This window comes from Thalassophryne amazonica, chromosome 10 (assembly GCF_902500255.1).
Source record: "Thalassophryne amazonica chromosome 10, fThaAma1.1, whole genome shotgun sequence".
NCBI classification, from domain to species: Eukaryota; Metazoa; Chordata; class Actinopteri; order Batrachoidiformes; family Batrachoididae; genus Thalassophryne; species Thalassophryne amazonica.
This window is the reverse complement of record NC_047112.1, coordinates 86,686,011-86,713,218: the sequence shown is the minus strand read 5'-3', so window position 1 is coordinate 86,713,218 and position 27,208 is coordinate 86,686,011. Positions and strand designations below refer to the sequence as shown.

The following is a 27,208-nucleotide window of genomic DNA, read 5'->3' as shown; positions in this document are numbered from 1 at the left end:
CTTGAACGCGGCATCGCAACGATCCGACCAGGTGAAGGGGACTTTTGGTGAGGTCAGGGCTGTCAGGGGGCTAACAACCTGGCTGTAGCCCTTAATGAACCTCCTGTAGAAATTTGCAAAGCCGAGGAACTGTTGCAGCTTCCTACGGCTTGTGGGTTGGGGCCAGTCTCTCACCGCTGCAACCTTGGCCGGATCAGGAGCGACGGAGTTGGGGGAGCTGTGATCGCACGGAGCGCAGGGGCCGTGGAGCGTGGGGAGGGCGGAACGCGGTTGGAACCGGAAGGGAGAGGGACGACGTGTGCCTGGCCACGCCCTTCGTCTCGTTCCCGACGGTGCTCATTTAACCGATTGTCTAATCGTATGACAAGATCGATAAGCCCATCCAAATCCCGCGGTTCGTCCTTAGCCACCAGGTGCTCCTTGAGGACCAATGACAGTCCGTTTACGAAGGCGGCGCGGAGGGCAGTGTTATTCCAGCCGGACCTCGCAGCCGCGATGCGGAAGTCGACTGCATAGGCAGCTGCGCTCCGGCGCCCCTGTCTCATTGACAGCAGCACGGCTGAAGCGGTCTCTCCTCTATTAGGGTGATCGAACACTGTTCTGAGCTCCCTCACAAACCCATCATATGTCAGAAGGAGCCGTGAACTTTGCCCCCAGAGCGCTGTAGCCCAAGCGCGTGCCTCACCACGAAGCAGATTTATCACATAAGCTACTTTGCTAGCGTCGGTCGCGTACATGACGGGACGCTGTGCGAAGACGAGCGAACACTGCATAAGGAAATCCGCGCATGTCTCCACACAGCCTCCGTACGGCTCCGCGGGGCTTATGTATGCTTCAGGGGATGGTGGGGGGGGGTCGTTGGACAACCAGTGGAACGTCGCTGTCACGCACAGGGTCTACGGGAGGGAGAGCCGCAGCGGCGCCCGGAGGGCGCGCTTCCACCTGCGCGGCGAGAGCCTCCACCCTGCGGTTCAGGAGGGCGTTCTGCTCGGCCATCAAGTCTAACCGAGTCGTGAAAGCGGTGAGGATCCGCTGCAACTCACCGATTACCCCTCCTGTGGACGCCGGTGCGCCTTGTTCTTCCATTGGCCGTTCAACAGCCGGTTGACGCCCCTCGGGATCCATGACGCTGGCCGAGATATCCTGTTGGGAAAGTGTAGGAACACGGACCCACAACAGGGGGCGCAAATGAACGGACAATGGAGTAAGTCAAAATAACAACGCTTTACTGTTGTGAATGTGCACAACGAATACAACCAATTACAGAAATGGACAAAAGTCAATACACAAAGGTGTCATGTGGGCAGGCTCGAAGATAGGAGACGCCTCTCCAAGGTAAGACCGGAACCACACGGCTTCCTCCGCCACAGGACCCCGGGAATACTGGAGCCGCCAAGTCCCGAACTCCCAGGTGGCCACTGCCTCCGCGTGTCGGACCTGGTACTGCTGGCGAGGGAAAAAGAACAGTTAGATGGGGGCGCATTTGCACCCAGAACTCCGAACGGCAGGAAAGGTACCTCCACCTCTCGTTGGAACAGTAAACCAATAACTAGCTCAGTCAAAACTGTGTACTCAGTAGGCTTTGATATGTTACCTCTCTGGTAGAAACGATATCTCGGCAATGAGGTGGAGATGCCGTCCTGCTGATATACCCCACTGATGATTGCCGTCAGCTGTCTCAGGTGATGGGTGACAGCTGTCACCGAGGCTGCTCCCGTGAGGCGGCGGCGCCCTCTGGTGCCTGGAGCCCGCACTCCAGGCAGGGCGCCCTCTGGTGATGGTGGGCCAGCAGTACCTCCTCTTCAGCGGCCCACACAACAAAATCAAAAGAATCCCAGTGAAACCAGACTGACTTAATTAGTATGTCTTGTTCACGTTTTACATGCTGTTCTGGTTGTGTGTGTTGGTAAACACAGTCCACATGTCTGTTTACATTAAAAGGGCAGTCGTACGATCTTTTCATGTGCAACAATGTTCAACCAAGAATAAAGCTCTTGGAGTTAAAAACATTGTTAAGAAGCAGGATAAGAAAGTGGAAAATTCTGAGATTAAGTGTTAAAAATGAAAGAAAATTGATTTCAAGAGGGATAAAATTAAAGTATCACTTAGAGTGGAATACGAATGTTGGTGTGCCCTGCAGATGGAGCTGAAGTTGTGTCAACATTAGGATTCTGCTATCAAGCTAATAGAAGTGTGAGTACACGATCCAATCTGGGCATTTATTTGATTCATTCATCAGTTGTGGTGTTCAACAAGCTAGTCAATAATGATCGTGTAGTGGTATTATTTATAATATGTTGCAGACATGAATGTGTGAAGCTCTTCAGCATCTCACCACGTCATTTAGGTCCTTCAGACTTTTTTCAGTAAATGCTTTTGGACAGCATTAGCATGGCTAAATACCTTCAGCTTCTCGGGGGCTTCGTCATTTTAAGCATTTTTTCTTTATTTGCATGTCACATGTCTGGAAAGTCCTCACCATCTTATTTAGGTCATTCACACATTATTTTCAGTAAATACTTCTGGGCAGCATTAGCATGGCTAAAAACCTTCAGCTTCGCTCCTATAATTTTTATAGGGTCAACAGAATTCTGTATTTTATTATTAAAGCTATCTGTTTTGTATAGTTTGCATGGAAAATTACTTTAACCACCAAAAAAATGGCACTGCCTCTGAAACAGCTCTACCAGTGTACCCACATCCATAAATTTGTTGTATTGTAATTTTAAGTAATCAGTTATTACATTCAACATGTTTTGAGTTATTTGTTTTGCATCAACATGAAATATAACACATGGTCAGTTTAGGTTTTCTCTTCATTGCTTAGCAAATAAAATGGCCATGAATCATAAATAAATGTTTCAATTTGATAACTCCGAGTCAAGCTTCAAGGTTGTACTGTAGACCTACCACTAGATGACATGCACTATGTTTACACTGATGTGATCTTGCCCATTGTAAACCTGTACACAGATGTTAGCAACGGTTTCAGAAGAAAATCTTGACAGACAACTTTATATGTCAGGGACAAAATACTATTTCTTGTATGTTTAGTTTCCCTATAAATGGGTTGGTACATTTAAAACTTGGATCTAAATTCTTCTACACAGACATCAGCACTGCCAAAAACCTTCAACCACTTAGACCCCACCTCTGATTTGTACCATGGCATTCAACTGGCTGAGCATTGTTTAGATCTCTGTTGTAGATGAATTAAGAGATATTCATTGAAGAACTGTCAACATTGTTCAGGGAAACAATGCTCAGGATGCCCAACCACATGATCTGCCTCAGGTTTTGACTTGGTTGGCACTGTGCAGTAGGCAATCCCTCAGCACGGCACCAGTAGGCACCCTCCAAAGACAAGACCCTTGATGCTCTCCTGTGGTTTCTTCATGTCTGAAGATTGTGGATCTAAATGGCTTTTCCCCATATCTTCCATAATGTGCTACCCTTCCATGGCAGGCAGCTGCACAATTACTCCCACAGAGTGCAAAAACAAGAGTTCTTCTTTTTCTATGCTGAGTTTTGCAAAACATTTATGGTGACTGAAGTGCCCATCTCCCCCACACCCCTAAAAAAGTATGCTGGAGGACCACCCACAGTGAATAACAATACCACAGCCACAGCAGAACAATGCCCTGCCCAGGATGCACAGACATAAAATGCAGTACAAGATTTAAAAAGAAGAAAAAAAAATCACAAATAAAATGACATTTTTTAAGAATCACTTAAATACGACCTAGAGTTTTAAGATCGCAAGTCAGTAATTAAATACTAAATGTTGAACAGCAAATAACTGCACTAAAAGACCAGTAATGCTTTTCTTTAACACAAAGATAAATGTTGTGCATTAAATTCAGCTAGTTCCTGCTGTGATGGGACAGCAGCTGAACAGTGGCGTAAAGGGACAACTAGATGATTTTGTGTCAAACAAGCAGTTACGTAGGTAGACTAAGAAGAGAATGTCAGTTACAACATTTTGGCCATGTGACGCGTTTCTCTGAGTGCTATCCAACATTCAGGAGTCTCAGTGTTATGGACCCCAGTTGCTGGAGAAAGCCAAGAGGACCCTTTTGTTTTGCCTGATTAATGTTACTTTTGAGACAGTTTGGATGGGCAGGTTGTCTGCCTGGGTGTTTGACATCCAGCACACAAGTTGCTTCTGTAATGTTGTGGATGCAGCAATGCACAGGACCAGTATATGCTCCCTGAGCTATTCTGATGGCCCCTTCACACATAACACATTTGAGGTAGAATAGCATATGAAGGAGGATTTAAATGGTACTTGTGGAAAATCAGAGCCGCACGCCTCATGCAAAAATCGTCACATCATTCGGACACGGCACATGCACTCTATATTTGCGTGCCGCTCGTGCTGGAAACTCATTCGAATGGCGGGCAAGATGAGGTCGCACTGCCATCTGATCATGTTTGCACCATTCACATGGCATTTCGTATGCAGGTCGGACATATCGTGCCACGGGTGAGGAGCTGCTTGAAATCAGTGACTGAATGTTGGTGAATGGCATGCAAGTACCCATTCGACCCACTCTCGGCCAGAGTTGGCTGGAGTCCAGGTGTCAGCTATGAACATCCAACACCACTCGCAGGGCACTTAGAAAAGTCGGGGCCATTCGCGCTGCCAGCACAAGAACAGAGAGCAGGCAACCACTTTTGAGTTGGCTGTGCGAATGGCCCCACATTTTCTAAGTTTCCCACAAGTGTGTTACCGAGCAACACAAATGGCGTGTGAGTGTGCTCCCCGCCCCACAACACAAATGTTAAGCAAGTGTGCAGTGCACCCCCTCCCCGCAACACAGATGGCGTGTGAGTGTGTCACAGCGCCAGTGCGCCAGCCAATCGAACAAGCACATCACATGACACGCGATTGCAATGTCCACACATCTGTCCGTAATGTCACAGCCTGCCCAACAGCCTTACAGAAAAATCAGTGTGGCCAGCTCAATTGCCCCACAGGCTGGAGCCGTGAGCCCATCTATCTGAGCGCAGTGTGTCGCGTGTCGATCATGTATTGATTAACATGGTCACACATGCACACATGAGCTACAGTTATGCGTTTGTCAGGGGACTGTGGTTAACGTGTAATCACCTTATAGGTTGGATGACAGTCGACATCAAGCAGCGAGTGGACTGAACACTGCCCACAGCCAGTGCTGCGGTCCTGCAGCATGTGCCACTCCACATCGCAGCTGACTGCCTTATCAGCAAAACGCACAGCTGGGGAACACATATCGTGCCATGCAGAATGTCACTTAACGAGACCCCACCGCGAGGCACGCGCATCAGTGTGCTCTCCTCACATGGTAATAATTAAAAACACATATCATCTTTGCAACACAGTCACCAGCGCTTCTATGTGAGCTGGACAGAGGTGCACACAGAGCCAGCTCATGTGATCATGATATGATGATGGTCATTCATGTAAAAAATAAAAATAAAAAGTCATCCATGAAAATTCAGTAAGGTATATCTTCTATTATACATTCCAAATCTAAGGTAGAACTCTACTAGTGTATACTAAGGTCCATATAAATAGCTAAAAAAAAATACTTCCTTGTGAACGTCCAGGAGGAGGATAATTCTTGTATTGTCCGCTCTTTATAACAGGAATTAAATATTAAAAAGTGCAGTTGTGGGTTTTGTGTGTGTGTGTGTGTGTGTTTTGTTTTTACAGTGAGAATAGAATCATGGCCAATAACATGATTGTCTTAAACAGTACATTCACTGTTTTTATAATGTTCTGTGCACTCACATTATTTTTTTGCTTTCACATTTCCATTGATTTATGCACAGCATAAATAATATGTCCAGCATGTAATCGCTGCTGCTGCTGTCTGAGAGCGATGTACATCCTCGCACTGTGTTCGTGCACGCGCACATAAGCATGCACGAAACCGTCGCAGTGGGATCGTTCATGCCTGTCCAACCATGTCTCTCCCGACAGCAGGTGGAATTTCTGCTTCTTTCACCCAACTTTGTGTTATGTGTGAAAGGGCCCTGAGTGATGTTTTTATATCCTGAAAATAAAATCAGCTGTGTGGCTGAACCACAACAACACTATCACACTGGGATTTGGAGAAATATAGTATTGGAGTATTGGTAATTCTGCTACCAAAATTTGAAAGTTTTACAGGGGGATGGGGGGGCTGCGTTCTTTGATTTGTGGAAAAAAGAGCCAGCTGATATTGAGCAAAAATAAATGAATAATAAATATTTAAATGCCTTTCACTGCCAGGGATAATGAATTCCCATAATCAATATGCTCTTCGGTAAAATGGGGCAGTCCTTAGAGGTTCTGGGTGAAGTTTGAGCATGCTGAAATTCAAACGCATCCAAGATACATTAATTTGGGATGTTCAGATTTGCTCAAAGTCAGATAAATTTTGTTCAAGTTATCTTGGTTTAAATGATCAATACTCTGTTCAGTAAAATGGGCAGGTCTTGGAGGGTCTTGATGAATCCAGTGAATTTCAGTCAAATTTAAAATAAGTTAAAGTAAATGATAAAGTTAAATTAAGTCAAATGCATTAAAGTCCAATTAAATTGTCAAAAAAATGTGACTGATGCAGAGACAGATGCAACAACAGCAATCAGAGATTTCTGACGTCCGCCAAGTTCTGATCGGGATCACCTCCACAATTTAATGGACTCTTGCACGCCCTAATATCTATCTGTGGTGCAAATTTGGTGAGAATATGCTACGTACAACACCAATTCCAATGAAGTTGGGACGTTGTGTAAAATGTAAATTAAAAACAGAATACAATGATTTGCAAATCCTCTTCAACCTATATTCAATTGAATACACCACAAAGACAAGATATTTAATGTTCAAACTGATAAACTTTATTGTTTTTGTGCAAATATTTGCACATTTTGAAATGGATGCCTGCAACACGTTTCAAAAAAGTTGGGATTGGACAACAAAAAACTGGGAAGGTTAATGAATTTTCAAAGAACACCTGTTTGGAACATTCCACAGGTGAACAGGTTAATTGGAAACAGGTGAGTGTCATGATTGGATATAAAATGAGCATCCCCTAAAGGCTCAGCCGTTCACAAGCAAAGATGGGGCAAGGATCACTACTTTGTGAACAACTGCATGAAAAAATAGTCCAACAGTTTAAGAACAATGTTTCTCAACATTCAATTGCAAGGAATTTAGGGATTCCATCATCTACAGTCCATAATATAATCATAAGATTCAGAGAATCTGGAGAACTTTCTACGTGTAAGCGGCAAGGCTGAAAACCAACATTGAATGCCCACGTACTTCGATCTCTCAGGCGGCACTGCATTAAAAACCGACATCATTGTGTAAAGGATCTTACCACGTGGGCTCAGGAACACTTGTCTGCCTCAGAGTGCACAGCTCTGCCATGTTCAGCTAAGTTCCTGCATGTCTCTGAGATTCCATTTTCATGCTGCTCCTGTTTGTCACTGTGCATGACCAGAACTGTTTTCAAGAACTGTGTTCAAGAACTATTACCCAGAACTGTATGAACTCATATGCAGAAGGGCTAAGAATTTTCCAAGTCGATTCTGAAGCCAAATCCTGCTTAATTGGAACTGTGTCATAAGATGCACAGCATCTGACCTCTGAAGATATTTATGAACTGTGAACAATTCCTGAACATTGAACCTTATTTCCTCAACGGTAATCTTTATTTCCTGAACTGTGAACGTCTACAGTGAGCTGTTTATTATTAACGGCTTCCAGTGTTACAAGTACAATCACTCACCTCTGTTCTCCTCCGTCCTCCTAGTTCCTCGTCCTCGGCTCTCTGTGTCCCACCTAGCTCCAGTTCCAGCTCCATATACTCCAGGACTCCAGCTCGTCATCAGACTCCCCAAGTCTGGCCCTGTGTGCCCTGCAGCTCCCAGATTTCCACCACAACAAGCGGGCCCTCTCTCGGCTCTGCAGACAGCCTAACCAGCTCAACACTTTAATTCCTCAATTATTACTTGTTGTAAATAGACCTCTTTTTGTTCACAACCCATTCTTGTCTGCGCTCCCAGCGTTTGAGTCCATCACCTGTACCGCTCCGGTCCCGTCCAGACACCTAACCACCACAGAAATCCTCCAAAGCCTATATAAAGTGAAATACTGACCCAGAATCCGGATCCAGATCAGCTCCAAAATTCAAGTCTTCTATGCCCTAATATCGATCTGTGGTGCAGGTTTGGTGAAGTAGTTTTGACATAATCCTTCAAAGCATGTACGTATATACAGTGAAATCTTGATTCAGAATCTGGATTCAGATCATCTCCAAAATTTAATGGACTCTTTCATGGCCTAATATGTACACTCAACAAAAATATAAACGCAACACTTTTGGTTTTGCTCCCATTTTGTTTGAGATGAACTCAAAGATCTAAAACTTTTTCCACATACACAATATCACCATCTCCCTCAAATATTGTTCACAAACCAGTCTAAATCTGTGATAGTGAGCACTTCTCCTTTGCTGAGATAATCCATCCCACCTCACAGGTGTGCCATATCAAGATGCTGATGAGACACCATGATTAGTGCACAGGTGTGCCTTTATCTGCCCACAATAAAAGGCCACTCTGAAAGGTGCAGTTTTATCACACAGCACAATGCCACAGATGTTGCAAGATTTGAGGGAGCGTGCAATTGGCATGCTGACAGCAGGAATGTCAACCAGAGCTGTTGCTCGTGTATTGAATGTTCATTTCTCTACCATAAGTCGTCTCCAAAGGCATTTCAGAGAACTTGGCAGTACATCCAACCAGCCTCACAACCGCAGACCACGTGTAACCACACCAGCCCAGGACCTCCACATCCAGCATGTTCACCTCCAAGATCGTCTGAGACCAGCCACTCGGACAGCTGCTGAAACAATCGGTTTGCATAACCAAAGAATTTCTGCACAAACTGTCAGAAACCGTCTCAGGGAAGCTCATCTGCATGCTCGTCGTCCTCATCGGGGTCTCGACCTGACTCCAGTTCGTCGTTGTAACCGACTTGAGTGGGCAAATGCTCTCATTCGCTGGCATTTGGCACGTTGGAGATGTGTTCTCTTCACGGATGAATCCCGGTTCACACTGTCCAGGGCAGATGGCAGACAGCGTGTGTGGCGTCATGTGGGTGAGCGGTTTTCTGATGTCAATGTTGTGGATCGAGTGGCCCATGGTGGCGGTGGGGTTATGGTATGGGCAGGCATCAGTTATGGATGAAGAACACAGGTGCATTTTATTGATGGCATTTTGAATACACAGAGATACCGTGACGAGATCCGGAGGCCCATTGTTGTGCCATACATCCAAGAACATCACCTCATGTTGCAGCAGGATAATGCACGGCCTCATGTTGCAAGGATCTGTACACAATTCTTGGAAGCTGAAAATGTCCCAGTTCTTGCATGGCCGACATACTCACCGGACATGTCACCCATTGAGCGTGTTTGGGATGCTCTGGACCGGCGTATACGACAGCGTGTACCAGTTCCTGCCAATATCCAGCAACTTCGCACAGCCATTGAAGAGGAGTGGACCAACATTCCACAGGCCACAATTGACAACCTGATCAACTCTATGCAAAGGAGATGTGTTGCACTGCATGAGGCAAATGGTGGTTTCCCCCCCCATAAAACAAAACTGCACCTTTCAGAGTGGCCTTTTATTGTGGACAGTCTAAGGCACACCTGTGCACTAATCATGGTGTCTAATCAGCATCTTGATATGGCACACCTGTGAGGTGGGATGGATTATCTCAGCAAAGGAGAAGTGCTCACTATCACAGATTTAGACTGGTTTGTGAACAATATTTGAGGGAAATGGTGATATTGTGTATGTGGAAAAAGTTTTAGATCTTTGAGTTCATCTCATACAAAATAGGAGCAAAACCAAAAGTGTTGCATTTATATTTTTGTTGAGTATATGTGGTGATAATTTAATGAGAACCCATGAAGTAGTAACTATAGTAGTTACTATATAAAATGAAACTTGATCCAGATCACCTCCAAAATTTAATGGAGTCTTCTATGGCCTAATATGTATCTGTGGTGAAGATTTGGTGAGAATCCGTGAAATAGTTTTGACGTAATCCTTCAATGCCTACATAAAGTGAATCTTGATCAAGAATCTGGATTTGCATCCAGATCACCTCCAAAATTTAATGGAGTCTTCCATGGCCTAATAACTATCTGTGTTGAAAAGTTCGTAAAAATCCATGTAGTAGTTTTGACGTAATCCTGACAATAACGTCATGACATAATATGACAATAAAAGCTTTGAATCTCTTGAATCTCTTGAATCCTGCTAAGAGTAATCCTTCAAAGCCTATGTAAAGTGAAACTTGATCTAGAATCCGGATACAGATCAACTCCAAAAATGAATGGGTACTTCTGTCTGTGGTGAAAATTTTGTCAAAATCAATGCAGTAGTTTTGACGTAACCCTGCTAACAAACAGACAAATAAATGCAGGTAATTTTATTATGACCTTTGCAGACGTAATTACACATGCACTGCCAGAGTAATTGTCTTTTTTTTTAAATAAGCACAAATCTCTGCCATTTTTCATTCTGCATGCAAAACTGAAACTGCCACATAATGTTTTCTTATATTAATTGGTGCTATATTCAATAATGTATCCAAAGCAGAAATGACAGCAACATAACCTTACTATTGTGTGGGCCGCTGAAGAGGAGGTACTGCTGGCCCACCACCACCAGAGGGCACCCTGCCTGGAGTGCGGGCTCCAGGCACCAGAGGGCGCTGCCGCCTCACAGGAGCAGCCGGGGTGACAGCTGACACTCATCACCTATGACACCTGTCACCACTCATCTGATCAGCATCGGTATATCAGCAAGACGTCATCTCCACCTCTTTGCCGAGATATCGTTCTACCTGGAAGGTAACGTACCTCAGCTGACTGTTTGACAGTATTCTTTTGTGACTTTGTGCGTTGTATTGTGGACTACTTTTCCAACGAGAGGTGGAGGTAGCTTTCCTGCCGTACGGATTCCTGGGTGCAAACGCGCCCTCATTTAATTGCTTTTTGTTCCTCGCCAGCAGTACCAGGTCCGACACGCGGAGGCAGTGGCCACCTGGGAGTTCGGGACTTGGCGGCTCCAGTATTCCCGGGGTCTGGTGGCGGAGGAAATCGTGTGGTTCCGGTTCTGCTTTGGACAGGCGTCTCCTATCTTCGAGCCTGCCCACACGACACCTTTGTGAATTGACTCTTGTCTATTGTTGTAATCTGTTGTATTTGTTGTGCACATTCACAACAGTAAAGTGTTGTTATTTGACCTACTCCATTGTCCGTTCATTTGCGCCCCCTGTTGTGGGTCCGTGTACCTACACTTTCCCAACACTTACAGCGCCTTGGGGCTTATTGATGAATTGGAGCTGTATAAACAAAACAAACTGAAATGATGTTAAATGCCAGTCAGCAGCTTTTCATCACTAGCTCTGACAGGATTGAACTCATCATGTTAAAAAATAAATCTGCTTCCTTAAAACCACCAAAAGCATAAAAGCTACATGGTCTCAACACAACTATCAAGACCACAAGTGAGGTCTCTGTTTCTGTTGCATTGTAGAAGACCTACAACAGCCCTCAAATAAGACATAAAAACACTGTGACTGCACTATAGTGCTCACTTTATTTCCAAATATCTCTGTAAGAACGCCAAACATTCGTTTCCATAAAAGCCTGACGTTAGCATCCAGTGACATCTGCACATACATTGAATTTACCCAGGTTTTTTTAAATTTACACTTTTTAAAATGTTTACTTAATGTTTGATTACATAAAAACTATCATTTATTTATGTATTTATTTACTTGGCATTACTAATTTACCATAAGAAGCCCAGTAATAGCACACTCCTGGCACTTTTCTAGCCATTTTCAGAGTTCCTGACCACCTGACACACCCATTGTGCATCTCACTGAAACTACGGGCAAGTGAACTCTTCTTGATATCTTGGGTGAACTTTTTCCATGCTCAGCATGAAAATTTTCACACTGACACAAGCGGTGGGCACAGTTCAGCTAATCTGATATCCAATAATTATTGAAGCTAATGTTTTTGCTAGCGTATTAGCTTTACAGATAACTTTTAGACTAATTATCTTCTGATAAATTTAGTTCTGATAACTTTCAGTCCGCTAACATTTTTTTGTTGGTAAAGTGAGCAAAGGTTAACGGTCAAAAACATTTGTAAACCCTAAAATCAAACATTTTAGTCCATCTGTTGTGTGTTTGTGGCTGTCGCTTGCTGATGACGTCATCATTAAGCGCAAAACATGATTGTCCGGTCAACGCAGGGAGCATTTTTGGTAGTGTAGTTCAGGTTCACTTTGGCCGCTACAGTAAGTGTTACCATCCGCTCGACGCAGAAACAAAACTGACTAATTTTAACATTATTTTATTTTATTTCTTTGTGGCTGACGGCATAAGACTCGGTGGGAGAGATGAGATCTCACGGTGCAGCTGTGTTACAGAGGGACTTTTCTTAGACGTTTTGGATAATAAGGACGCTTATGTGAATTATTTCTTCAGAATTTAATAAATCCCACTGAAACTAACAGGTAAGAATTTATATTTATTACGTCTCTGCCAATCAATGCATTAATGGACGTATTTTGCTTGTTTAAGCCGCAGGGTTCAAAGCGTTTGAAAAAAGCAGCAGCTTTTAATTTGTAAATGAACAGTGTATGTAATACCGAGATAAACTGTGACTTCTAATACTGTGTTTTACTGCTTTTGAAAGATGATGACAGTGTTTGGGGTTCTTTTTGTGTGTGTGATCCTTGAATATACCCAGCAGCCCCTGCAGCACTTAAAGTGAAACTGGTTTATCAGAAGCCGACAGTGTAATCTGATGTGGCCGCGTCAATACTAAAAGTGATCGGTTATCAACTGTCTGTAACAAAGATACATTTTTTAGCAGTTTATCGGTTTAGCATCATAAAAGGTCACTTTTCAGTTATTGGATTAATGGTTATCGAAGCTAACTTTTTGGTTAGCTGTACCCACCACTGGCTGACACTGATCATGTACATGTGCTCTGAGCTGTGCAACATAGTACCTGCCCCCAGGGCTCTTGGCAGGAGTTAACTCCCCACCTCAGCCAAAGGCCTGTGCTCAACTGCCTAGTGCAGCCATGATACAGTTTCAGCACATCTTAGCTATATCACATTTATTTATTTATATTTTTCACATATAAAGGCTTACTGGGACAATTTTAGTGATTTGGAGCCCCAAGTAAAGACGTGATATCCAAGTCCTGTGCTTCAGTTTTGATCACATATGCAGCCGTGGCCCAGAACACCTCTGAAAGTCAGGTCAGATCATGGCCTCTGGGCCATCCCAGTGCCTAGTGTGAGTACACCCTAATTGTAACTTCCCGTTTTACTATGACATTTCAACTGGTGCTTATGTAACTTTAGACAAATTCATGTTTTATTTCAACTTTTATTTTTATTTCTATTGCAGATTATCCTTCATTTAAAGTGTCAACAATGGAAAGTTTGTTTTATTATTGTTGTTTGTTTGTTTGTTTTTTTAAGCACAGATTAGCCTGGAGGATGAGGCCCAAAGCAATTGCCTACCTGTGCCTTATGGTAAATCCTTCTATGAGGACTTGCCCCCATCCTTCATTTTTGCCCTCACTGGCTAACTCTCTGAAGAGCACATATTCATCAGTGCTCACTTTGATCTTTGGGGTAATCCCCTGCATGACCAAATAATTACATTTTATTCACGTTAACATGGGGACAGTGGAATTAGTCTGGGTTGCAGGGGTGTGTGGCATCATGACGATGCCTCTACATTATTATGTTAGTCAACACTGGTGATGGGCATTGGGATTATCCAATTGTCCATCTTAAAACTATGCCTTAAAAATATTGATACTGCAAACTCCACCTGACTGTTGATATGGACACTGTCAGTTCCTACAGACACTTACGAGGTCTATTAGAAAAGTATCCGACCTTATTATTTTTTTCAAAAACCATATGGATTTGAATCACGTGTGATTACATCAGACATGCTTGAACCCTCGTGGGCATGCGAGAGTTTTTTCACGCCTGTCAGTTACGTCATTCGCCTGTGGGCAGTGAGGAGTCGTCCACCCGCTCGTCGATTTTTTTCATTGTTTAGGAATGGCTCAGAGACTGTTGCTTTGTTTGATAAAAATTTTTTCAAAACTGTAAGGCACAACTGAGTGGACACCATTCAATAAATTCAGCTGGTTTTCGGTAAAAATTTTAACGGCTGATGAGAGATTTTGGTCTGGTAGTGTCGCTTTAAGGACGGTCCACGGCGCCTGACGGCGATCTGCGCTTCGAGGCGGCAGCGTCTCGCCGTTTCAAGTTGAAAACTTCCACATTTCAGGCTCTGTTGACGCAGTAAGTCGTCAGAGAACAGAGAACTTTCAGAAGAAGTCGGCATGAGGAGTTTATTCGGACATTCCATTGTTAACGGTCATTTTGTAATGTAAAGAACGTGCGGGCAGAGTCGCATGTCGGGCTGGACCCGACCGCGGGGGGGTCGCGGCAGGAAAAACACCTCCGTTGGAAATCTTAACGGGCAAGTTGGAACATGCCCAAGCTGTTAAACAATTTCTCAGTTACTCACTTGTTGAAAGCCATTAAAAGCCGCCTGAATTCTACAAATGGTTTTCAACACGGAGGTGTTTTTCCTGTCGCGGCGCACACAGATTTGCCGAGTCGTCACGGAAACGACTCGGCGAATTTGCGCGTACGTCTTTCATTAAAAAAATGTCCTTAAACAGTGGAATGTCCGCATAAATTCCTCATGCCAGCCTCTTCTGAATCTTCTCTGTTCTCTCACGACGTCCTGGGTGAATTAAGCCTTAAATTAGGATGTTTTCAGCTCGAAACAGGCCGACGACAGCGCCTGGAAGCGCTGCAGGACGTCCCGCTCCGTGGGAAGTCCTTACACCGACAGAAACACCCCATAATCTCTCATCAGCCGTTAAACTTTTCACAGAAAACCAGCTTAATTTCTCGAATAGTGTCCACTCGGATATTCCTCACAGGTCCAGAAAACATTTTGATAAAGCAACGCGCGCCGTCTCGAGCAGCGTGTGAAACAAAGGAATTCAGCCGAGAGGGCGGGACCACATCTCACTCAAGGCCTGCCCACAGGGAAATGACGTCACCGACACGCGTGAAAAAACTCACGCATGCGCACGAGGGTTCAAGCATGATTGGTGTAATCGCATGTCATTCAAATCCATATAGTTAAAAAAAATAATAAAAGGGTCGGTTTATTATCTAAGAGACCTCGTATAATAATTGTTCTTCAGCCTTTCCCTTTGACATCTGAAAACCTTTCATTATCAACATTGAGACATCAAAAAAAATGAACACTTGCCACGTGCACCGAGACAGCACCAACGTCACTGTGCACATACGATATAACATACCGTGGCTTGTGGCATTCATAAGAGGAAATGAAAAAGCGTGCGGTCCTGTCTCCTGCTCTGGTGTGAGAGACAGTGATTGTGTTGAATAAATGTGATTACATGGGAATCACCCTCCAGAGGCAAACGCCACCAAGTTATTACACTCTTATTATTTCCAAACTAATATCATAGTCTGCCAATCATTTAAAATTCATTCCTTAACTGCATGATGACCAGAGTGTTGGTGCCGTGCACAGTGACCAAAGTGTACACGTACAGACAAATGTACGGAAATGTACAGAAAAAAACACAAAAGTAATAAAACACAAATGGAATGAACCAAGGCACGCACAACGTCACCCAACAAGAGTACAATCCAGCAGAGTGACGCACAAACCCACAGGCACATACACACACTTACTTAGAGAGCCTCAAAGCAAAGGGAATCGTCCTCTTCATCTGAAGTGGAGAGGACACCCATTGCCCAAATTAGATTCCTTTGTTTCCTGGCGGAGTTAAGCATCAATCTGTAACACTACGATGTGATTCGTAGTGACCTTGGCCTATCACAGTGCAGAGTCTGGGATCGCTCAGAGAGGCTCTTAATCAGACCTGGAGGACACGGGGTTTATGATGACATTACTCAGCTTTTATCTCTCTACACACGTCTGTCCCTCACTACGGCTGCTTTCCCATCTGGCCTGTCCGCTTCCTCCTCTCCCAGCTGCAGGGGGAGGAGGTGGCTACACTGCTCACATGAATCCTTCCTCAAACTGACCTTTGAGTGTAATCTGTGTTCATTGATCCAGTTCTGCACGTACAATCTGCTCCCATAATCCTGACCGCAAAATACAAGACAGGAGTCCTTCTGCACTCAACAGGTATGTGAAGAACTCACAACATCACTGATTCTAATCCAATTACATTTTTTTCCACAAATCTGATTGGTTAATCGTGTGAGATTTCAGACCTTATAATATCGGGGTAATGGTGGCAAAATATTCAACCATTTCACATTTGGATGTATTACTCCGCGCCCTAACTGGGGTTCTGACGAGATGTCATTCCTGTCAAATATCATTCCTGTCCTCCACGCAACTGCGCATGTGCATGCATGCACAGTAAATTCGGGATGCGGAACTGTCAATTTATGCGACAAGATGCACAATTCGACAGAACACCAGCTGCGTGCGCTGCTGTTAGCGCTGTTAGCTAAGAGGGAGAAAAATACCGATGCGGCCCCCGAAATCAGTGAATTTAAGTTACCATACGAAAGTATTGATGTGGATTCTGATACAGAATCACGGTTTCACATTTGATGGATTTTCACATTTGATGAATTACTCCGCGCCCTGACCGCTGTTGGAACGAAGCTGCCTCAGCTCAATGGTAAGCCTCACCGACCGAATTACCTACAGAACAATAAACCGTGCAAACAATGGAATTGAATTAGAATGGGAATAATCCCCTCGTGTCTGATGACAGAACTCCTTATTTGCGACTGTATAACCAGCATGAACGTCTGCAAATCATCAGACACAACAGGGCTATTCCCTAATTGTATTCCAACATCCTACATCTCAGACAGACATACAGCCGTTCTCTGCAAAAAAGAACTCTTGAAATTTCTGGTGTTAAGCAGATCTATTGCCAATTTCTGGCACTCGGTTACTATAGTGACACCTCAAGGCTGTCCAAGCATATTCTGTCCCTAAATTCCTCCTGAATTAATTTTGAGTTGCATTTATAGTAAGTACTCTGATTTTTTTTTTTTTCCCAGGACATTTCAACGATGAGTTTACTTCCTGCTTTCTTTGTTGAGTGAATGGTTTGCATTGTTCAGGAGCACTTCCAGCCCGAGTTAGTGATGGTGGACGGCTCCTGATAGTGGCACACACAGTAAATTTTGCTGAGTAAAATATACTCTGCCGGGATAACATTTGGTCCCAGTCTAAATAAAGTAAAATACACTCTGTTATAGAGTGAAATCAACTCTACCATCTTGTCAAATCAAGTGTTTCTACTCAAATAAGAGTTGATTTTACACTATGAGAGAGTATATTTAACTCTATTTGGACTGAGACCGAATGTTATCCCAGGAGAGAAAATTTACTCAAAATTTACTCAAATTTTACAGAGTAAAATTTACTGTGCATATTCACAACCCAATCTCACACCACTGAGTGACAGCATCACAAAAAGTGATTTAATCTATTCGTGTGTGATTCCGTCACGAAATGTGCCTCATTTTTATGAAGAAATTAGTTCGAATTTGTGCTGATGTGGAAATGGAAGGGGGGGGGGGGGGGTATTGTTAAAAATAGTGAGCGAAACTTGATCCCATTGCATGACAATATCATGAAAAAAGGACAAGACTGGACTATACTTCTGATACATACATGGTATAGAGGCTCGCTTTTATCAGATTATGATAAACCCAACGTAAATTATCACCTTCATAACCTGAACCTCTTATATGGAGTTAATCTACAATTTTTGAACTGTATAATTCTTAGTTCATATAATTAGAACTTTCAGCTTTGTCTAAAGAAGAAAAGTAAGTTATCTGAACAAACATAAGAATTTAATTTGGGCTCAAAAACTCCAACATTTACTGCAGTAACCTCCCTTGAAATTTAGAAGTTTTGCCAAATCTTTTGTTTATCCAGTGTGTACAGCACACACACTTATCCTCTTTTCACAGCTACTGCAATCCCTTTGTGAATGATGCGATTGCATTGCGATGGAGATAAATGAGCCTTCATTACAGCCATGATAGCCCCAGGCAACACCATAGAGGAATGAGGCGAAGAAACACTTTCCTATTCTCATTCCCTCCACTCCTCATTTACAGTGTCCAAATGTTCCTGATACAAAGGACGCAAAAGGGGCAAAGCGCACACTGCAGATATACAATCGATACATGCATTCATGTATTCTTTATGGCCTGCACCTATATGTACGTACACCATGTGAAGAACCGTGTATCATGTTGCACACATCTTGACAGCGTGTACGGCCAAACTCAATCCACAGAGGCTGTACACCAAACACTTCCACAGATAATGGAATTCTCTGTCAGAATTGATGAAAAGCTTTTTCCTTCACATGAAGCACCCACTCCCTATAAACTACACATATATATAAGAGCACAGGCGCCGGTTTCTCAATTCCACAGCAACAAATACATAAACGTGTATTGTTTCAGCATATTTGGCCAATTTTATTACAGAAAGATATTAATAAAATTAAAGATCTAAACCTTGTATGTAAAACACTTGTAAACACCTGTGGATGTCATTGGAGCCACAGTGTAACCTTTATCTGTTGCATCACTAGTCACAGCTTCACTGTGGAAGGGCAAACAGAAAGAGTCCCTGTAAAAGAAACTGCATGCAGTTTCACCAGTCATATCCACAAAAGTTTTCATGTCTTGGTGGCTTCCCTCACTAGTCTCCTTCTTGCAGTTACTCGGTTTTTAAGAAGTGCCTCCTGGAAGCAGATTCACAGTACAGTATCATAGTGTTTGTATTTCCTAATGTCCGATGGAAATTAAGTCCTAGACACATATGATGACTTGGAAATGTGTATGTATCCATCTCCTGACTTTCAATCATTCATTCATTTTGTGCCTCTAATCTGGGTCTAGGTCACGGTGGCAGCAGACTAAGCATCTGGGAAATATCATCCCACCAGCATGTCCTGGGTCTTCCCCGGGTCTCCTCCTAGGTGAACATGCCTGGAAGACCTACCTAGGGAGACGACCACAGACCATCCTCACCAGATGCTCAAACCACCTCAACTGACTCCTTTCGATATGAAGAAGCAATGGCTGTACTCTAAGTCTCTCCTAGATAGTGGAGTTTCTCACCCTGTCCAGGTGTAGGCCCTGAGTCCTGACCCCTGTCCATGAGTGTAAGCCCAGATAGCCGATAGAGGCATCTCAGCTCTGCAGCTTGTGTCTGCAGCCTTATTCTTTCGGTCATTACCCAAAGTTCATGATCATAGATGAGGAGAGGAGCATAAACCAACTGGCAAACTGAGAGCTTTGCCTTCTGGATCAGCTCGTTCTTCACCATGACAGTCAGGTACAGTGTCCATAAAACATCAGATGCCAACCCAATCTGTCTATCGGTCTCACGCTGCAACTTACCCCCACTGGTGAACAAGACCCTGAAATACTTAAACTCCTCCACCTGGGGCAATAACTCTCCCCTGAACCAGAGGGGACAGTCCAGCCTTTTCTGACAGAGGACTATGGTCTCACATTTGGAGGTGCTGTTTCTCATCCCAGTTGCTTCACACTCAAACCTGCTCAGTGCGCAACAGACATCACTGCCTGATGATGCCAACAGAACCACATCATCTGCAAAAAAGCAAATATGCAACTCTTGTGTCACCAAACTGGACACCATCCAGTTCCAGACTGCGCCTTGATATCCCATCCATGAACATGACAATGGGACACCACTGGTGGACACCCAGTATAGAGTCTGGATCCTGCTTTGCAGCAGCTCTGGTACATCACAGTCCTGCAATACCCCCACCACTACAACCACCACACACACACACACACACACACACACACATACACACACACAGGACACCTCAAGAGATTCAGTGATCCTCCTTTTCAAAGTCCACAAAAGACATGTAGACTTACCCTTCTAATATCCTTACAAGGGTAAAGAGTTGGTCCACGACCAGGACAGAACATTCCTGATGGTAGCTCTTATGCTGCACACAGGGTACTCACCACTAAAAAGCATTTATCCTAAAAGTACTATTATTATTATTATTATTATTTTTACTACCATCTCACCAAACAATGCAGACATTGTCATCTTTTTGAAAAGGAGTTCTAAACTCAAGTCTGCTGTGTTATCTTTCTTTTTTATATAATTTTAACAAAGGCTATTTTTTGTCATTAGTAGTTCATATTTTCTTTAAAAATATTGGATACCTTGTTTTAATTCAGGACTATGTGTAAAAGTTATTTATTTTTATTGGGGGGTTTTTTAAGTCTGTTTGTGTAAGAGGCTTCTGTCCCTGATGATGTTCTGCTGAATGGAGAAACACAATTCTGAGTTTTGCAAATCACTTGCATGCACTTCCAGGCACAAGGAGAATGTAGTACAGCAAACACTGTGATCTTACTGCCAGTGTAATACAGTACACTATTATTATCTAAAATCAAAGGAATATTACCAGTCTGATCTACTCTGCATCAGTGTCAATATTCTGCACGGTGGAATCAAAGAAACAAGACCAGAATCTTAACAACCTTGATTCAACCCATCAAGTAAGCGTGCGTGCGTGCGTGCCAGCTCTGCTGAGTCATGCCAGCTCAACAGACTGAGTCAGATATAATCATCAGTTGGTAAATGATTTATTTGTTTGTACCTCAGAAAGATGTGAAACCAAAAAACAGACAGAAATGCAAAAGCAAGACTCCGTCTGTCTGATGTGCAGATCTCCCCAGCGTTGTTCAGGCATGCACACATTTTCCTCCAAGCCTCGTTCTCCAACTCTGGCTGTCATACAGACACAACCTCACATCATCATGTAGTAACGTAAACATTTACAGACACCTCAGACTGGCTCGGAGACAAAACAGCGGCTTGCAGGATTTGTTTTGGACATTTTAATTGCTCTTCTTCATTTTGCCGCCCATTCATCCTCCCACGTCCACTGCTCTTCACCTGTCAGTGGTATACAGCAAAGACGATTGCATTCTGGAATGATTAATAAATCACTGCCAAGACAAACAAAAGTAATCAGAGATTCTGGAACCCACAAGTGCTGATCGGTTCTCTGCTTATTCAGTGAGCGATGAATGTGTTAAGCTCTATGTGAAACATTACAATTGCTCATTTAGCATGACAATATAATTTCAGCCGAGTGTGAAGCGTCCAGGATGAAAATCAGCACCTCCAAATCTGAGGCCATGGTTCTCGACCGGAAAAAGGTGCTTTGCCCTCTTCATGTCGGTGGAGTGTCGTTGCCTCAAGTGGAGGAGTTTAAGTATCTTGGGGTCTTGTTCAGGAGCAAGGGACGGATGGAGCGTGAGATCGACAGACGGATTGGTGCAGCGTCTGCAGTGATGCACTCGCTGTATTGGACTATCGCGGTGAAGAGAGGGCTGAGTAGGGGGGCAAAGCTCTCGATTTACCAATCGATCTATGTTCCGATCCTCACCTATGGTCATGAGATTTGGCTCATGACCGAAAAAACGAGATTGTGAGTACAAGCGGCCAAGATGAGTTTCCTCCGCAGGGTGGCTGGGCGCTCCCTTAGAGATAGGGTGAGGAGCTCAGTCACTCGGGAGGAGCTCGGAGTCGAGCCGCTGCTCCTCCACGTCGAAAGGAGCCAGCTGAGGTGGCTCGGGCATCTTTTCTAGATGCCCCCTGGACGCCTCGCTGCAGAGGTGTTCCGGGCACATCCCATCAGGAGGAGGCCCCGGGGAAGTCCCAGGACACGCTGGAGGGACTACGTCTCTCGGCTGGCTTGGGAACACCTTGGGGTTCCCCCGGAGGAGCTGGGGGAGGTGTGTGTGGATCGGGAGGTCTGGGCAACTTTGCTTGAGCTGCTGCCCCCGCAACCTGACTCCGGATAAAGCAAAAGAAAACGGATGGATGGATGGATGGATGGATGGATGGATGGATGGATGGATGGATGGATGGATGGATGGATGGATGGATGGATGGATGGATGGATGGAATATAATTTCATTAAAAGCTGGCAAATATTCACAAGGGAATGGGGCCTCATTTTACCCTGCACCCCTTGTAGTCATGCAAGGTTTTGTCATCGCTCTTATGTTTTGTGGCTGTGCATGAAATAGCTCAGAAATGGGTGAACACATTTTCACCAAATACTATTCCTTGGGCGATTGTCTTCAGATGATTATTGTTTGGAACAGACCAATCAAAGATTGGCAAAAAAAAAAATATACAGGGTGAACACAAAAACACTCCTTAGTTTCAAATGTTTATAATATCAAAAATCACATGAATAATTTTCCAATTTGTACAAAGAATAGTATGTTACTGTGCTTTCTACCCTTTTAAATGTATTTTATTAGGAAACAGAGCGTGCCGCGGCCTCAACTTTAGCTAAAGTCTGGGTCTTTTAGTGAAGCTTAGGGCTAGTGGCCGGTGATCACCTTAGTATTTCTTCTGTTTTTCTTGTTGCTTAATGCTGACAAATTATACTGTATTTGTTGTCTTTCTGCTGCCTGACTCTGTTTTTTTCTCTCTGTTTGAGGTGCGGCTCCATCCAGAGATGGGAGTGGGTGTCTTCTTCTGCAAGCCTCTCGTCCTGTGCACCAGCATGGATTCCCAAAATTTCCTGTATATTTCTATTGTCAATTGTGTCTGTAGCATGGCCCAAGCAGTGGGTCACCCCTTTGAGTCTGGTCTGCTTGAGGTTTCTTCCTCAATTCATCAGAGGGAGTGTTTCCTTACCACTGTCACCTGTGTGCTTGCTTTAGGGGTTGGTAAGGTTAGACCTTACTTGTTTGAAATACCTTGAGGCAACTTTGTTGTGATTTGGTGCTATATAAATGAAATGAATTGAAATGGACCGGACACCAGTCTGTCACAGGGCCACATACAGACAAACAAACACATTCACACCCGCACGCACACCTACGGACAATTTAAAATTTCCAATCCACCTAACCTGCATGTTTTAGATGTGGGAGGAAGCTGGAGCACCAGAAGAGAACCCACGCAAAAATGGGGAGAAAAACGCAAATTCCACATAGAAAGGCCACAGGTGGGAATTGAACCCATGACCTTCTTGCTGTGAGGCAACAGTGCTAACCACTAATCCACCATGATGCCTCTGATAAAGTCACTCATATTATAATTGTAAAAAAAAAAAAAAAAAAAATCAATAAAAACACACATTTTTTTAGATGGCTCCATAACCAGTAGGGTGAGAGAAGTGATCCAAAGCTTTCATGGTCATCATTTTTTCATTAAAGCTGCAATGTGTAGGATTTAGTGTCACTTTGTGGTGAGGTTGCAGATTGAATTATGCTGTCACCCATCATGATTAGTGTCCTTAAATACGTTTGCTTCTTTGGTGATTTGGATTCATGTTCCCTTGCATTCTCTTGTGATAAAGAATGAGTGTTATCAAACTTGTTATCCTGCACTAGCAACCAGTGGATAGTGTATTCAGTCTTCCTGTCATGCTGCAAAATGGGAAAATTGGGGTCAATATGTCCCTATTGGCCGACTGTATCAACACAGCAGCCTCCATGAGGGGGCCCGCTCCCATGCAGAGATGAAGGAAACATTCATTTATTTTGGGATTAGGCATAATAAAATGATAAGCCAATATGTCAAAAATGTAGAAATATCAAATGATATGCATTGATACAGAACATCATCAACAACAACGTCCTCTCACAACACGAGTACGCAGTCAGTGCAAAGGTGAACTAGAGTGCTGTGCTAAAACCTCCAACACTAGCTTCCAATTCCACAAATTTTTACCTTGGAAACAAATTTTGAAGGTCAAAGTCCTGTTAGAAGTGGCTTTTCATAAGATAAAATATAATTCAAAAAATATAGATCAAAATGTCTTTTCAATGTTAAAAAGAATCAGATATTCTGTAAATCTGCAATACGGATCAGATGCGGATCAAACTTGACCTACTCATTGAGAGTGCCAGTTTGCACCTCATTGTCACAAATGAGAGTGTTTGAGGCACTTTTGGTTGAGATATAATGCAAAATGTGCATCAAATTGGCTTCTCAGTATTAAATTCAAATGTTCACAAAATCCACAATCCAGATCAGATCCAGATCAAACTTTGTCAGGCGACACTGAGTGTCAGTCTGCACCTCACGTTCAAATATGAGAGTGATTGAGGCACATTTGTTTGAGATATCATGTAAAATATACATTAAAAGGAATTTTCAATGTTAAATTTAAGTGGCCACAAAATCTGTAATCTGGATCAGAATTGGATCAAAGTTTGTCAGTCTATAAAGGATACCATCCGACATAATGCTTTCAAATATGAAAGAAGTTTGATGGTTTTTTTTCTTTTTTTTTTTTTGAGTTATAAATGTTTGAATTCAGTTCATTCAATGTTAAAGATAGGGATTTTTCCAGTTTTCCAAGATTTTGCCTGACTTTGCCCTATGGTCTTGAAAAGTGAATCACTTCTTACAGGATATGAATCTTAAGTAAAATAAATAAAAAAATAAAAAATCATAACGATATATGAACAATTGCAGACTCCAGGCTGTTCACAAACAGGGATGATAACATTACCTCCTCCAACTTTGTTGGTGGAGGTAAATATCACGGCTCTAACTTTCACAGTCTATTCACAATTAGGAAACAGTGTTACCTAGGGGCATGAAATGGTATACATACTCAAGTCTACAAACAACATACTTTTGCACTCAAAAAATTCTTATGATTTGCAGAGTCTCGATTTGGTGCTGGATTTGGATCTTGTAGATTTTAGGTCCAACCTACATTTAATGGACAGTGCCTGCTCTTGGTGAGGTGCCTTACAGAAAAAGAGCACAAACCTGCCGGCACTTTTGTGCAGAGTGCTTTAGCAGCTGAGCAACACAACTTCAGAATGTTGACATTCCCAAAACCCCACCCATACTTTCTGTCAAAGAGGGCCTGTTTCATTTATTTCATACATCCACCTGTACTTCAAATTCACCCTCTGAAAATTAGCATCAGGCTGGCTCCTTTTACTTGGCATCAGATATTGCAGTTGGGTTCAGGTGTTTGACCCTGTGATGCATCCAAGTGCAGATGCACAGTACGGAACAGCTGCACACTGCGACATGCAAGTGGCCCAAAGGCTGGATCCCTTTTCCACAGCTGTCCCTTTAAAAAAAATTATGAATAAATAACGAAATTAAAAGAAAATCATGAAGTACTTTGCACAAGGAAGTATTCCAGCACAAAATATAAAAATACACATGCACAACATGAGAAAGATGTACAAGTGTTGTGAAAGCTCCCTTTTGTCACCCGCATCCTTGAGGCAGAGCTCAGCCCCATTGTGATTGATACTCCAAAAACAGACATTTCTCTCACTACTGCAAAGTCCGAAAGAAAACAGACACGCCAACATGGCCGTCATCTCTGCTGAGCTCTAACTGGGAAAAAACATACATCTTCCTCTGCTGTGCTTCATCCATCTCCACGCATCCCCATTCATATCTTCCCCTCACTTCATACAGCTCGGTGGATGCATCAACCACCACATGACATAAAAGCATCACTCTTCCAAAGCTTATCTGCTCTCACTACCTCCTCTCTGCAGTTTTCGCATGAATTAAACAGCTCAGATGTTGTACAGAACAGCATTGTCACACATGTGTCGGCCCCCTGTGTTTTAATTGCGTATTCCACTTAATATGCACCCAGTGTGCTGTATCATGCATGTGTGCTGATTAGGAAAATCCCACCCACACCACAAGCAGAGTGGCCCATCACCCTCCCAAACTCTCGCCCCACATTTTTTTTTTATTCCTCCTATAACGTGCTGACACACACCTGATGAATCCTGCACCACTTCCCGACTCCACTTTTGCTTTACGGCCACCCCGCGAAGGTCACAGCGGGCCCAGTCGTAGCTCTTCCTGCTCCCCTCTTTCTCTCCTCTCTCCCCTTTGGACAGAATGAGAGAGAATCCTTGCAGGGACAGAAAATCCTCGGCGACAAGACGGGGAGCACGTCAAGACAGCAGAGGCTAAATGCAGTTCAAGACCAGTGGAGCTGCTGGATGTCTGGGCTGCGGGAGTGCTGCAGGGAGGCTAACGTGGCTCAGCTACACCCTGCACCACATCAGCCTAAAGACACACATACACAGAGCTCAGAGAGTCACTAGCTCAACGCTCACTGTAGCACAGCTCTGAGTAAGAAGCAACCCCCCCCCAACCTCTCTCTCTTTCTCTCCCTCTCTCTGTCTCTGCCTCACCCCTCCTCCTGGCTACCACATTCTACCAAACAGCAGAATCTGCTCTGCTTCCATTGACAAAAAATGTAAATTTGTCCTCCTCATGTCCTCGAAAACATGCTTATTTAGGGTTTGCTCCTTTCTCTACCCCGACCAAGGCAGCGTTTACATCTGGAGTTGGTCCCCGGGTGCCGGACTGTGGCTGCCCACTGCTCCTAGTGGTTGGAATGAGTCTAACTGTAATTAGGGTGGGTTAAATGTAGAGAACAAGTTTTGTTGTATGTATAGATGTGCAATGACAATAAAGTTTCTATTCTATTCGATTACCCACCTCAGTAAGTGCCAGAAACAGAAACGTTGACGTCGAGGTTTGTCCGTTGCTCTTTTTGCACAATTTCAATCACATCCTCCAAATGGGTTTGAAAGAAAGCTTTGAAAGAGTTCATAGCAGGGTTAATAATGCAGTTTCTCTGGCCATTTTCAACTTAAACATACTATGAGGCAATAGTTTGAGTATCAACATCTTCCAGTATGATGCATTTCAGAATGAAGTGGGGTTCTCCATCAGTCTTGGTGATGGTAGTGTCCGAAAGCGGGCAGAACTTTCTGAGGACAACGAAACACAATATGACGCCAGAACTGATTTACCTTGTTGCATAAACTATACTCAACAAAAATATAAACGCAACACTTTTGGTTTTGCTCCCATTTTGTATGAGATGAACTCAAAGATCTAAAACTTTTTCCACATACACAATATCACCATTTCCCTCAAATATTGTTCACAAACCAGTCGAAATCTGTGATAGTGAGCACTTCTCCT

The 27,208-nt window shown here is 43.5% G+C and overlaps 1 protein-coding gene across 1 annotated transcript in view; it reads right to left on the bottom strand.

Annotated features, from left to right (window-relative positions):
- Positions 1–26,323, bottom strand: part of dab1a (DAB adaptor protein 1a) — a 929,000-nt gene extending 902,677 nt beyond the window's left edge. Inside the window, exon 1 of the mRNA XM_034180437.1 lies at positions 25,983–26,323. The gene's annotated coding sequence lies outside the window, so the exon portion shown is untranslated. The remainder of the gene's footprint in view (positions 1–25,982) is intronic.
- Positions 26,324–27,208: the final 885 nt, after the last annotated feature.